The 10,634-nt window shown below is 44.0% G+C and overlaps 1 pseudogene; it reads right to left on the minus strand.

Annotated features, from left to right (window-relative positions):
* The window catches only part of LOC139390657 (ATP-binding cassette sub-family C member 5-like), a 39,828-nt pseudogene extending 29,877 nt beyond the window's left edge, over positions 1–9,951 (minus strand).
* Positions 9,952–10,634: the final 683 nt, after the last annotated feature.

A 10,634-nucleotide genomic window follows, 5' to 3' on the forward strand; every position in this document is an offset into this window, starting at 1 on the left:
CCATAAACGTGATGACTCGGGCCTTCTGTTTTTCCTGACCAAGTGACCTGACCAAAAAATAAATGAAATACAAGCTGTGTGTGCGTGTGCAACCAGTCACTCACTGTGGATGTTCTGAGCGAAAGCGTTTTCCCAGCAGTACATCTTGATTAACTTGATACAGACTAGGATCTCATTCATGAGCCTCAAGCGCCGGTCAGTCACTACCACACACTTCTTACGGAAATACGCTGTGAGATGCGACGCCAGCATCTTTCATGGTTGGAGAGAAGAAGGAACAGAGGAAAATTTGAGTGACAGTTGGGGGAAATGAAAGCAGACAGTCTATATCCCAAATAGCACCCTATTCCCTAGTGCACTACTTTTGACCAGAGCCCCATGGGAATCAGCTGTTCGGCAGGGTTACTGCAGGGAACAGACTATAAACAGCTTCCACATCAATACAAAGGTCCCCAACAGGCCGTCTTCAGGCAGTCTTCAGACTGAAGCTCATGAGGGACAACACCAAAGTCAACAGGAGATTGGCAGAAAGGCAGGAGGAGAGTTTTGGGGGAGGAGTTTTGGAAAGTTAAGGGGAACAAACAGGTTGTGTTGTAAATAATAACAGTCTGAAGTGAAATACTTTCACTTTAGTTTTTACAGTTATTGGAAAATAAGTTTATGACTAATACCATAAACAGGAAAGACAATTCATGAATTACTAAGTGCTGAGAGTGAGAATTTCAGAGTAATCATGCTCCAAGTAACATTTCTGGGGTAACTGCTGGCAAAATAATGGTGTTTATCTTTTCAGTGGACAATATTTTCAGTCACTAAACCTTATACGTAAGTTACAACTGTATGAAGCTAAGGTGCCTCTGAGTTAAATAAACAGTGTCAGAGGAGAGTGGTGAGTGTAACTGTCCTTTCAATATCAGTTCACATTTTCCTATTAGCACTTTCATAGGGTGTGCATTCCTTTGTTAGTATGTGGATAACCTCCTACCATAGTAGGGTAGAAGAAGATGAAGACGGCTGATCCAACCAGTGCAGTGGGTCCCAGGAAGTAAGCGGTGTAGGACAGACCAAGGATACCCACAAGTGGACCCCCGGCTAGCAGACAGCCCACTGAGACTGCCTCGTATACCTGCTGGCCATCGCTGGAGCAGATGTTGATCAGCTGTAGGGAGGGACATTGACGCAGAATAATAGGAGAACACATTGAAACAGACCATGTACTTGACAAAGACATAGTCAGTCAAAGAAGAAAACTAAATTAACTCACAGAAACTGAAAATGCTGCAATGAGAATAAGCTGACATATGATTTGAACCCAAACTATTTCAATAGTAGTGCATGGCTTTGAAAAAAGACAAAAGGCTGAGACGTTGGCACAATACAAAATTATACTTTGCAAGAGTTTTTATTTTACCTTTATTTAACTAGGCAAGTCAGTTAAGAACAAATTCTTATTTTCAATGAGGGCCTAGGAACAGTGGGTTAACTGCCTGTTCAGGGGCAGAATGACAGATTTGTACCTTGTCAGCTCGGGGGTTTGAACTTGCAACCTTCCGGTTACTAGTCCAATGCTCTAACCACTAGGCTACCCTCCAGTGTGTGGGATTTTTTTTCATTGTTACTTTTGTTTCATGAAACTGATACAATGAAACTATTTGTTATCTGAGATACACCTGCAATGTAACCACTAGAAGTGCAAGTGCATTTCTCAGAAAGTCCAGGACCCAGTTGCACAGGGCGGGGTCGAGACCCAGGGTCTCAAGCTTAATGATGAGTTTGGAGGGTACTATGGTGTTGAATGCTGAGTCAATGAACAGCATTCTTACATAGGTATTCATCTTGTCCAGATGGGATAGGGCAGTGTGCAGTGTAATGGCGATTGCATCTTCTGTGGACCTGTAGGGGCGGTAAGCAAATTGGAGTGGGTCTAGGGTATCAGGTAGGGTGGAGGTGATATGAATCTTGACTAGTTTCTCAAAGCACTTCATGATGACAGGAGTGAGTGCTGCGGGGCGATAGTCAGTAAGTTCACTTACCTTAGCTTTCTTGGGAACAGGAACAATAGTGGCCATCTTGAAGCATGTGGGGACAGCAGACTGGGATAGGGATTGATTGAATATGTCCGTAAACACACCAGCCAGCTGGTCTGTGCATGCTCTGAGGATGCGGCTAGGGATGCCGTCTGGGCCAGCAGCCTTGCGAGGGTTAACACGTTTAAATGTTTTATTCACGTCGGCCGTGTCGGTGGCACTGAATTGTCCTCAAAGAGGGCAAAGAAGTTGTTTAATTTGTCTGGGAACAAGACGTCGATGTCCGCGACGGAGCTGGCTTTCATTTTGTAATCCGTGATTGTCTGTAGACCATGCCACATGTTTGAGCCGTTGAATTGCGACTACTTTGTCTATACTGACGCTTTGCTTGTTTGATTGCCCTGCGGAAAGAATAAATGCACTGTTTGTATTTGGTCATGTTTCCAGTCGCTTTGCCATGATTACAGTGCCTTGCGAAAGTATTCGGCCCCCTTGAACTTTGCGACCTTTTGCCACATTTCAGGCTTCAAACATAAAGATATAAAACTGTATTTTTTTGTGAAGAATCAACAACAAGTGGGACACAATCATGAAGTGGAACGACATTTATTGGATATTTCAAACTTTAACAAATCAAAAACTGAAAAATTGGGCGTGCAAAATTATTCAGCCCCTTTACTTTCAGTGCAGCAAACTCTCTCCAGAAGTTCAGTGAGGATCTCTGAATGATCCAATGTTGATCTAAATGACTAATGATGATAAATACAATCCACCTGTGTGTAATCAAGTCTCCGTATAAATGCACCTGCACTGTGATAGTCTCAGAGGTCCGTTAAAAGCGCAGAGAGCATCATGAAGAACAAGGAACACACCAGGCAGGTCCGAGATACTGTTGTGAAGAAGTTTAAAGCCGGATTTGGATACAAAAAGATTTCCCAAGCTTTACACATCCCAAGGAGCACTGTGCAAGCGATAATATTGAAATGGAAGGAGTATCAGACCACTGCAAATCTACCAAGACCTGGCCGTCCCTCTAAACTTTCAGCTCATACAAGGAGAAGACTGATCAGAGATGCAGCCAAGAGGCCCATGATCACTCTGGATGAACTGCAGAGATCTACAGCTGAGGTAGGAGACTCTGTCCATAGGACAACAATCAGTCGTATATTGCACAAATCTGGCCTTTATGGAAGAGTGGCAAGAAGAAAGCCATTTCTTAAAGATATCCATAAAAAGTGTCGTTTAAAGTTTGCCACAAGCCACCTGGGAGACACACCAAACATGTGGAAGAAGGTGCTCTGGTCAGATGAAACCAAAAGTGAACTTTTTGGCAACAATGCAAAATGTTATGTTTGGCGTAAAAGCAACACAGCTCATCACCTTGAACACATCATCCCCACTGTCAAACATGGTGGTGGCAGCATCATGGTTTGGGCCTGCTTTTCTTCAGCAGGGACAGGGAAGATGGTTAAAATTGATGGGAAGATGGATGGAGCCAAATACAGGACCATTCTGGAAGAAAACCTGATGGAGTCTGCAAAAGACCTGAGACTGGGACGGAGATTTGTCTTCCAACAAGACAATGATCCAAAACATAAAGCAAAATCTACAATGGAATGGTTCAAATATAAACATATCCAGGTGTTAGAATGGCCAAGTCAAAGTCCAGACCTGAATCCAATTGAGAATCTGTGGAAAGAACTAAAAACTGCTGTTCACAAATGCTCTCCATCCACCCTCACTGAGCTCGAGCTGTTTTGCAAGGAGGAATGGGAAAAAATGGCAGTCTCTCGATTTGCAAAACTGATAGAGACATACCCCAAGCGACTTACAGCTGTAATCGCAGCAAAAGGTGGCGCTACAAAGTATTAACTTAAGGGGGCTGAATAATTTTGCACGCCCAATTTTTCAGTTTTTGATTTGTTAAAAAAGTTTGAAATATCCAATAAATGTTGTTCCACTTCATGATTGTGTCCCACTTGTTGTTGATTCTTCACAAAAAAATACAGTTTTATATCTTTATGTTTGAAGCCTGAAATGTGGCAAAAGGTCGCAAAGTTCAAGGGGGCTGAATACTTTCGCAAGGCACTGTAAATGCTGTGGTTCGCACTTTCAGTTTTGCGTGAATGTTGCCATCAATCCACAGTTTCTGGTTAGGGAAGGTTTTTATAGTCACAGTGGGTACAACATCTCCAATGCACTTCCTAATAAACTCACTCACCGAGTCAGCGTATACGATGTTATTATCCGAAGCTACCCGGAACATATCCCAGTCCACGTGATCGAAGCAATCTTGAAGCGTGGAATTCGATTGGTCAGACCAGTGTTGGATAGACCTAAGCACAGGCACTTCCTGTTTTAGTTTCTGCCTATAGGAGGGGAGCAACAAGATGTTGTCATGGTCATATTTGCCGAAGAGAGGACGGGGGAGGGCCTTGTATGCATCGCGGAAGTTAGAGTAGCACTGGTCCAGTGTTTTGCTCGAGCAGGTACGACAATCAACATGCTGGTAGAATTTACGTAGCCTTGTTCTCAAATTGGCTTTGTTAAAATCCCCAGCTACAATAAATGCAGCCTCAGGATATATGGTTTCTAGTTTACATAGAGTCCAGTGAAGTTCTTTCAGGGCCGTCGAGGTATCTGCTTGGGGAGGGATACACACGGCTGTGACTATAATTGAAGAAAATTCTCTTGGGAGATAATGCGGTCGGCATTTGATTGTAAGGAATTCTAGGTCAGGTGAACAAACGGACTTGAGTTCCTGTATGTTGTTATGATTACACCATGAGTCGCATATCATGAGGCATACACCCACGTCCTTCTTCTTTCCAGAGAGATGTTTGTTTCTGTCGATGCGACGCATGAAGAAACACGGTGGCTATACAGACTCTGACAACATATCCCGAGCGAGCCATGTTTCCATGAAACAGATAATGTTACAATCTCTGATGTCTCTCTGGAAGGCAACTTGTGCCATAAGTTCGTCCACCTTGTTGTCTAGAGACTGGACATTGGCGAGTAATATGCTCGGAAGCGGTGGATGGTGTGCTCGCCTTCTGACCAGGAGTCTGCTCCGTCTGCCTCTCCTGCTCCTCTCCTCCTCAATGTTATTTTGGGTCGGCCTCTGGGATTAGACTCAATGTCCAGGGTGGAGGTCCAAACAAAGGATATGATTTGGGAAAGTCGTATTAATACATTAAAAAAAACTAATTACTGCATAGTTTCCTAAGGACTTGAAGCGAGGTGACCATCTGTCGGCGCCATCTTGATTTGGTCCGCCGTCACACAAACACCCTGTTCCCAGATCTGTTTGGGACCAGGCATGACAATGAACAGAGAAGTTGGCTATACAGCCAAACTGATCTGGGATCTGGGACCAGGCTAAAAAACACTCACCTCTCCGGCACAGATGTCTTTGGTGCTGCGAAGGCAGAGGATCTTGTGAAAGGCGAATGTGAGCGCTGCACCCCAGAGGCGAGCGGCGGTGCGGTAATTGACAGCCCACATGAGCACCAGGGACCAGGAGCGCATCAGCTCCATCAAGAAGATCTCCGCCACCAGGGAGAGGCCGTAGGGCAGCCAGCCTTCCACACTCTGAGAATACTCTAGCAGGGCATGGACCAGGAGTGCCTGGGATTGGGCATACCGGTGAAGGTGGGAAAGGGGGGAGGTAAGAAAGGAGGAGGAGAGGGTGGATGAGAGAAAGAGTGAGCAAAAGAGTTAGCATTTTGAGGCAGAAGTCAAAAATGTTGGAGGACATCAGAGTCAGTGAACTGGAGAATGTATTATGACTGAATTGAATAGATAGGCACAGTCTAAAATATTGACAGTGAGATTACCAGTGCGCACTATAGTCCAATCTATGCCAAATAAATCTATACAGTAGGCCTACATAGCACCCAGACAGGAATGTGAGACAAACAAGTCATTGTGTAACTAGTAAATCCAGTTAACGCTATTAGAGGGGAATGAGGAAAGCTGCTAGCACGTATCACACCTAGCATGACATTCAAATAAACAGCTAGAAGTGGTGGACACAAAACATCCACGCAATAATATTGCAGTTGGGGAACTCAAAACTGAAATGCCTTTCATCTGAAATGTAATTTAATATGGCTTTAATAAGCGCCCACATTGTACTGCACTATCAGCACTTTTGCGTTTCACTGCCGGTCGATGCTAATTTGGGGTATTTTAATTAGGAGGAGGTGGGAAATTAAGCCCAAAGTGTGGCAGTTGGAAAATAACTGTATATTTCTGGGCCAAAGTGCGACCATGGTACACACTGGCTAATCTGAAGGATTAATATGGGTTTCACCATCGAAGGCTTTGTAATCTTCTGCTATGTTCTCATAAACATTTTCAGACTAGTGTGAAATGGGATAGTACTTCCCAGAGTACTTCCCAAATGGCACCCGATTCCCTGCAGAGTGCACTACTTTTTACCAAATTCCTACGGGTCCTGGACAAAAGTAGTGCACTACATTGGGAATAGGGCATTATTTGGAACGCATCCCCAATTTCTGAGCCAGCATGAGGCCGAATGAGGACTGCCAATGTTAGGTGAATCAGCAAAAAAGAAAGCAGATTTGAAGTGTATTTTCAGGCCCCACAAAGCCGGTGACCATGGTGATGAGGAGGGAGAAGATGGCGACCAGCATGCGGGTCTGGCAAAACCTCCAGAAGACACAGGATAGGGATGCCTCTTCTTTCCCCTTCTGTTTCAGCTCATCATGCCACAGGCTCTCCAGTCTGACCGTAGGGTAAGAGTAAGAGTGAGAGAGAGAGAGATTAAGAAACTTGAGACCACTGACTCAGCAATAGTTGCTCTTGATCACAGATCTAGAATCAAATTAGCCTTCACCCAGTCCTAGCCTTTTCCTATTCGAGGGATGACAAAAACACCCGACCCTGTATCAATGGTTACGGAAAACTTACGCCTACTCTGCATAATCATTTACATTAGCTTCTTGAAACAATCCATGTAAGCGTATTGTAAACCAAGATAGGCATGATGAAGAAAGTCAATGGTAGACCTACAGTATATCTTTCCAAATTAGTATGCACTACGCAGACATACAGTAGGTGAGGTGATACATCAGCTAATATTATGTTGGTGATTGAAATTAGCATTTTTGGAGTACAAATTATACTCTTTACACAAACGCACATTTCATACCCGTATTTTACACTAAATTAGACTCATTATGTGGAAAACCACTGCCAAAGAACTGTAGATCACTTAATTTGTTTTAGTTAATTAATTTGACTTCTAATGAAAATCACTACATAAAATAAATCCATTATTATTAAACGTTGTGGTTCAGCTTAATTACAGTAACAGGCAACGAGCCCAATGGGAGGTGAGAATGGATGGCACGTATGATAATCGCAGTGTGAGCAATACACGCCAACATGCTAAATATGTGCTAATGCTCTTTTTTTACCACCATGGAAATCCCCATGAAGAAGGAAAAGGCCTTAATGACTAAATGGATCACTCCTAATGGCTTGAAAAGAGAGAGAAGGAGCAGCTGCCGCATCTAATTTATGTCTTAATGGGTTTATTAAAAACGTATCAGAGATATAAAGTGCATTAACCTGAGCACGTGCTCCGGCAGGCTGATAATTACTACTTTAATTCACATTACCTGCAACCTGAGTGAGATTTTACAATTAACACAATTAAGCAGTCTCTGCAGAGCGAGTTTTGCAGGAAATGAAACATTCAAAGTTTAGTATAAATAATATATCTCCTTTTGGAGTTTTTGGTTTGAACTGATATCAACGGTCTATACACCAAGCAGTTTAATTTCGAGAGAAGCCTTTTGGAGTTTTCAATCCTGTAAAAAGCCCCAAAAGATAGTGATTCTACAAGCAAATTAAATCCAGTTCACTGTCTGTAATTTTGAAAAGAGTCGTCTAGTAGGATCGCACTATGGAGTGTAATTGCACATAAAGCAACTATTAAACAACTACAAAAAAACGCTAACTTAACAATACCCCCAAAAATGTTAATGTAGTGCTGCAAGATATAGGCCTAATTGCCACATTTTATACCGGCAAGCCTAACAAAAAACGTGCCTAAGAAAACAAATGTGGTGACTGAATGCAGCTAGTGGATAGCCTGCTGGTGTTTCATTGATAGCACCTGACAACTCTCCCAGGGGGCTCTCTGGCTTCTCTCCGGTCCCCCTATCTGTGTGTTGCATAAGTGTTCTAGCCATTTAAACACAAAGTTAAACCCTCCTCCACTCTACCTCTTCTTTTCAGACGCAGCACACACATACAATGCATGTGGCCATTTTCAGGGCCACGTTTGGCCCCAGTCTAGGGACACACTTCTTATGCGTCCCTCCCCTATAGCATGTTATACGCCTAGCTGACAGGAATTTCTGCTTTTGATCAAGATGTGGAAGTCATGTCGAAAATGAGCCACAAATGCGCCACCAGTTAATATGTCCATCTTTTGTTAATTCATTCCATCCATCAATCTACTCATGAATAATAACAGATTCACCTCCATAAGGGTGAGGACACAAGCCATGAGCAGGAAGGATTGCTTGAGGTGATTTTGGCAGCTAACAAATAAGAGGTGTGTCTCCAGTCAAAGCGAGACATGGAGAGACAGGCTGTCCCGAGGCGAGGATGAGGGTTAATGACATAACCGCTCTCTCTGTAGGCAGGACTGAGCAGAGCTAGTCCCTGCTAACTCTAAAAACACCCTAATCCCAGGCTATTAATACAATCTTCCCTACCGCCAAATCTCTATGGAGACAGGATGTTCACCATTCAGTCGATCAACCCCTGTGGAGGGTGACTCTTGGAAATCAAGGGAATACCACATTAGGCAACTGCAAAGGTCCACTCAGCAATTACCCACAATGCACCTGTCTGTTAAACCTCGGCCGCACTTCTGTTTTCTAGGCCTACCGTCTGTGTTTGTCCAATGTTATTTGAACATTGGTTTGCAAAGGGACAGGAAATGTGATTCATTGAATGTTTGCTGAAGGGGAAAACATTGAGTTCCTTGAATGAATGTTGAAGAGGAAAACAATAACCCTGTTGAACCTATGTAGATTCAATGGACAGTGGGTGCTTAGGGATTGATGTTTGACAATAGTCTCACCTGTGGCAGTTGTATTAAGAGCTCTTGTGGCAGGACAGGCCCCATACATTGTCTATGGAGAGGCTGGATGTCTTGTGGGCCCTCAGAGCGAGTGGGGTGAGCCAGTGCAGAATCATGAAGGAGAAGAGGCCAGAATTGTCGACTGGGTGCTGGTGCCTGTGAGAAAGACAGTAAAAATCGAGGCATGATTTGGGTGTTAGAGAGAGAGAGAGACAGAGTGCAAGAAAGAGTGACAGCAAGAAAATAAGAAAATGGCCCTGAACCGTCACTGACTCGGCAAAGTGGAAAAATTAATCATGAACAGCCGTTGTTTGAACAGCAGTTTGCAGACACTTCATAGAATTCTTGGGAAGCAGTGGAAAAAAAGTTCCATTCAAATGCAGAGCCCTCTGTTAGCGATTCTCTTAAATGGCACCCTTTTCCCTTCACAGTGCACTAATGTTGACCAGAACTAATAGGACTCTGGTCAAAAGTATCGTACTATGAAGGGAATAAGGTGCCATTACACACAACTCAGCAGGGCACACTGTCTCTTAAGTCTCAACATTGCAGTATTGCAAATTAGGAGCTGAGTAAAGGCCCTAAAAAGGAAGATGCTTACTTGTGTGTTATCCTGAAGGGATTCATTATCTGCAGACTGTGACTGTAGCGGCCAGATTTCCGCCTGGGACTGGTCCTCGCCACCACCTCCCTCTGACCTTTCTCTTCATCAGGGTCAGGTAATGTTGGGGTTGCGGGGGAGGTCAGGGGCAAGCCTTCCACTTGGCCAGCTGCTTCTAGGGCATCAGGGAACATAGCTGCCCTTCTGTAGAGGGGAAAGGCAAACAAAGGTTAGTTGACATGTAAAAGTGTTCGAACTGGACCTTTCTGTGGGAATGTGGGTTGGAGTTGAATTATGGTAATAATAATAATTTATTACAGTTGTAAAGTGCTTTTCATTTTACAGAATAATCTCAAAACATTTTTTTTTAATTAAGAATTGACAAGTAGACAGGGCAACTGACACAAAGAACACAGATGACACTACAAGGTAAAAGGACACCAAGGAGCACAGCTATCAACAGAAAGCCTTCCTAAAGAGAAAGGTCATTAGGCCCATTTTAAAGGAGCCCATAGTCTGTGCTTCTTTCAGGTTGTCCGGGAGGGCATTCCAGAGGATGGGGGCAGTCGAGCTGGAAGGAGTGGAGGTTGGTCCTGGGGGCTTGGGAGCCCAACCTCCACTCCTTCCAGCTCGACTGCCCCCATCCTCTGGAATGCCCTCCCGGACAACCTGAAAGCAGGCTGTCGCTTGACCTGAGGGTGGGGTTATGGAGGGAGAGCAGTTCTTTGAGATAAGGAAGGGCATTGTCATGAATACACTGGAAAGTCAGCAGGAGGTTTTTGAATTCAAACCAGAATGAGAGGGCGAGCCAGAGCAGAGATGCCAGGATGGGGGTGATATGATGGTGTTTCCTCACTCTCATCCAGGATCCTGGCAG

The sequence above is a fragment of the Oncorhynchus clarkii genome, chromosome 31 (genome assembly GCF_045791955.1).
Source record: "Oncorhynchus clarkii lewisi isolate Uvic-CL-2024 chromosome 31, UVic_Ocla_1.0, whole genome shotgun sequence".
Classification (NCBI taxonomy): domain Eukaryota; kingdom Metazoa; phylum Chordata; class Actinopteri; order Salmoniformes; family Salmonidae; genus Oncorhynchus; species Oncorhynchus clarkii.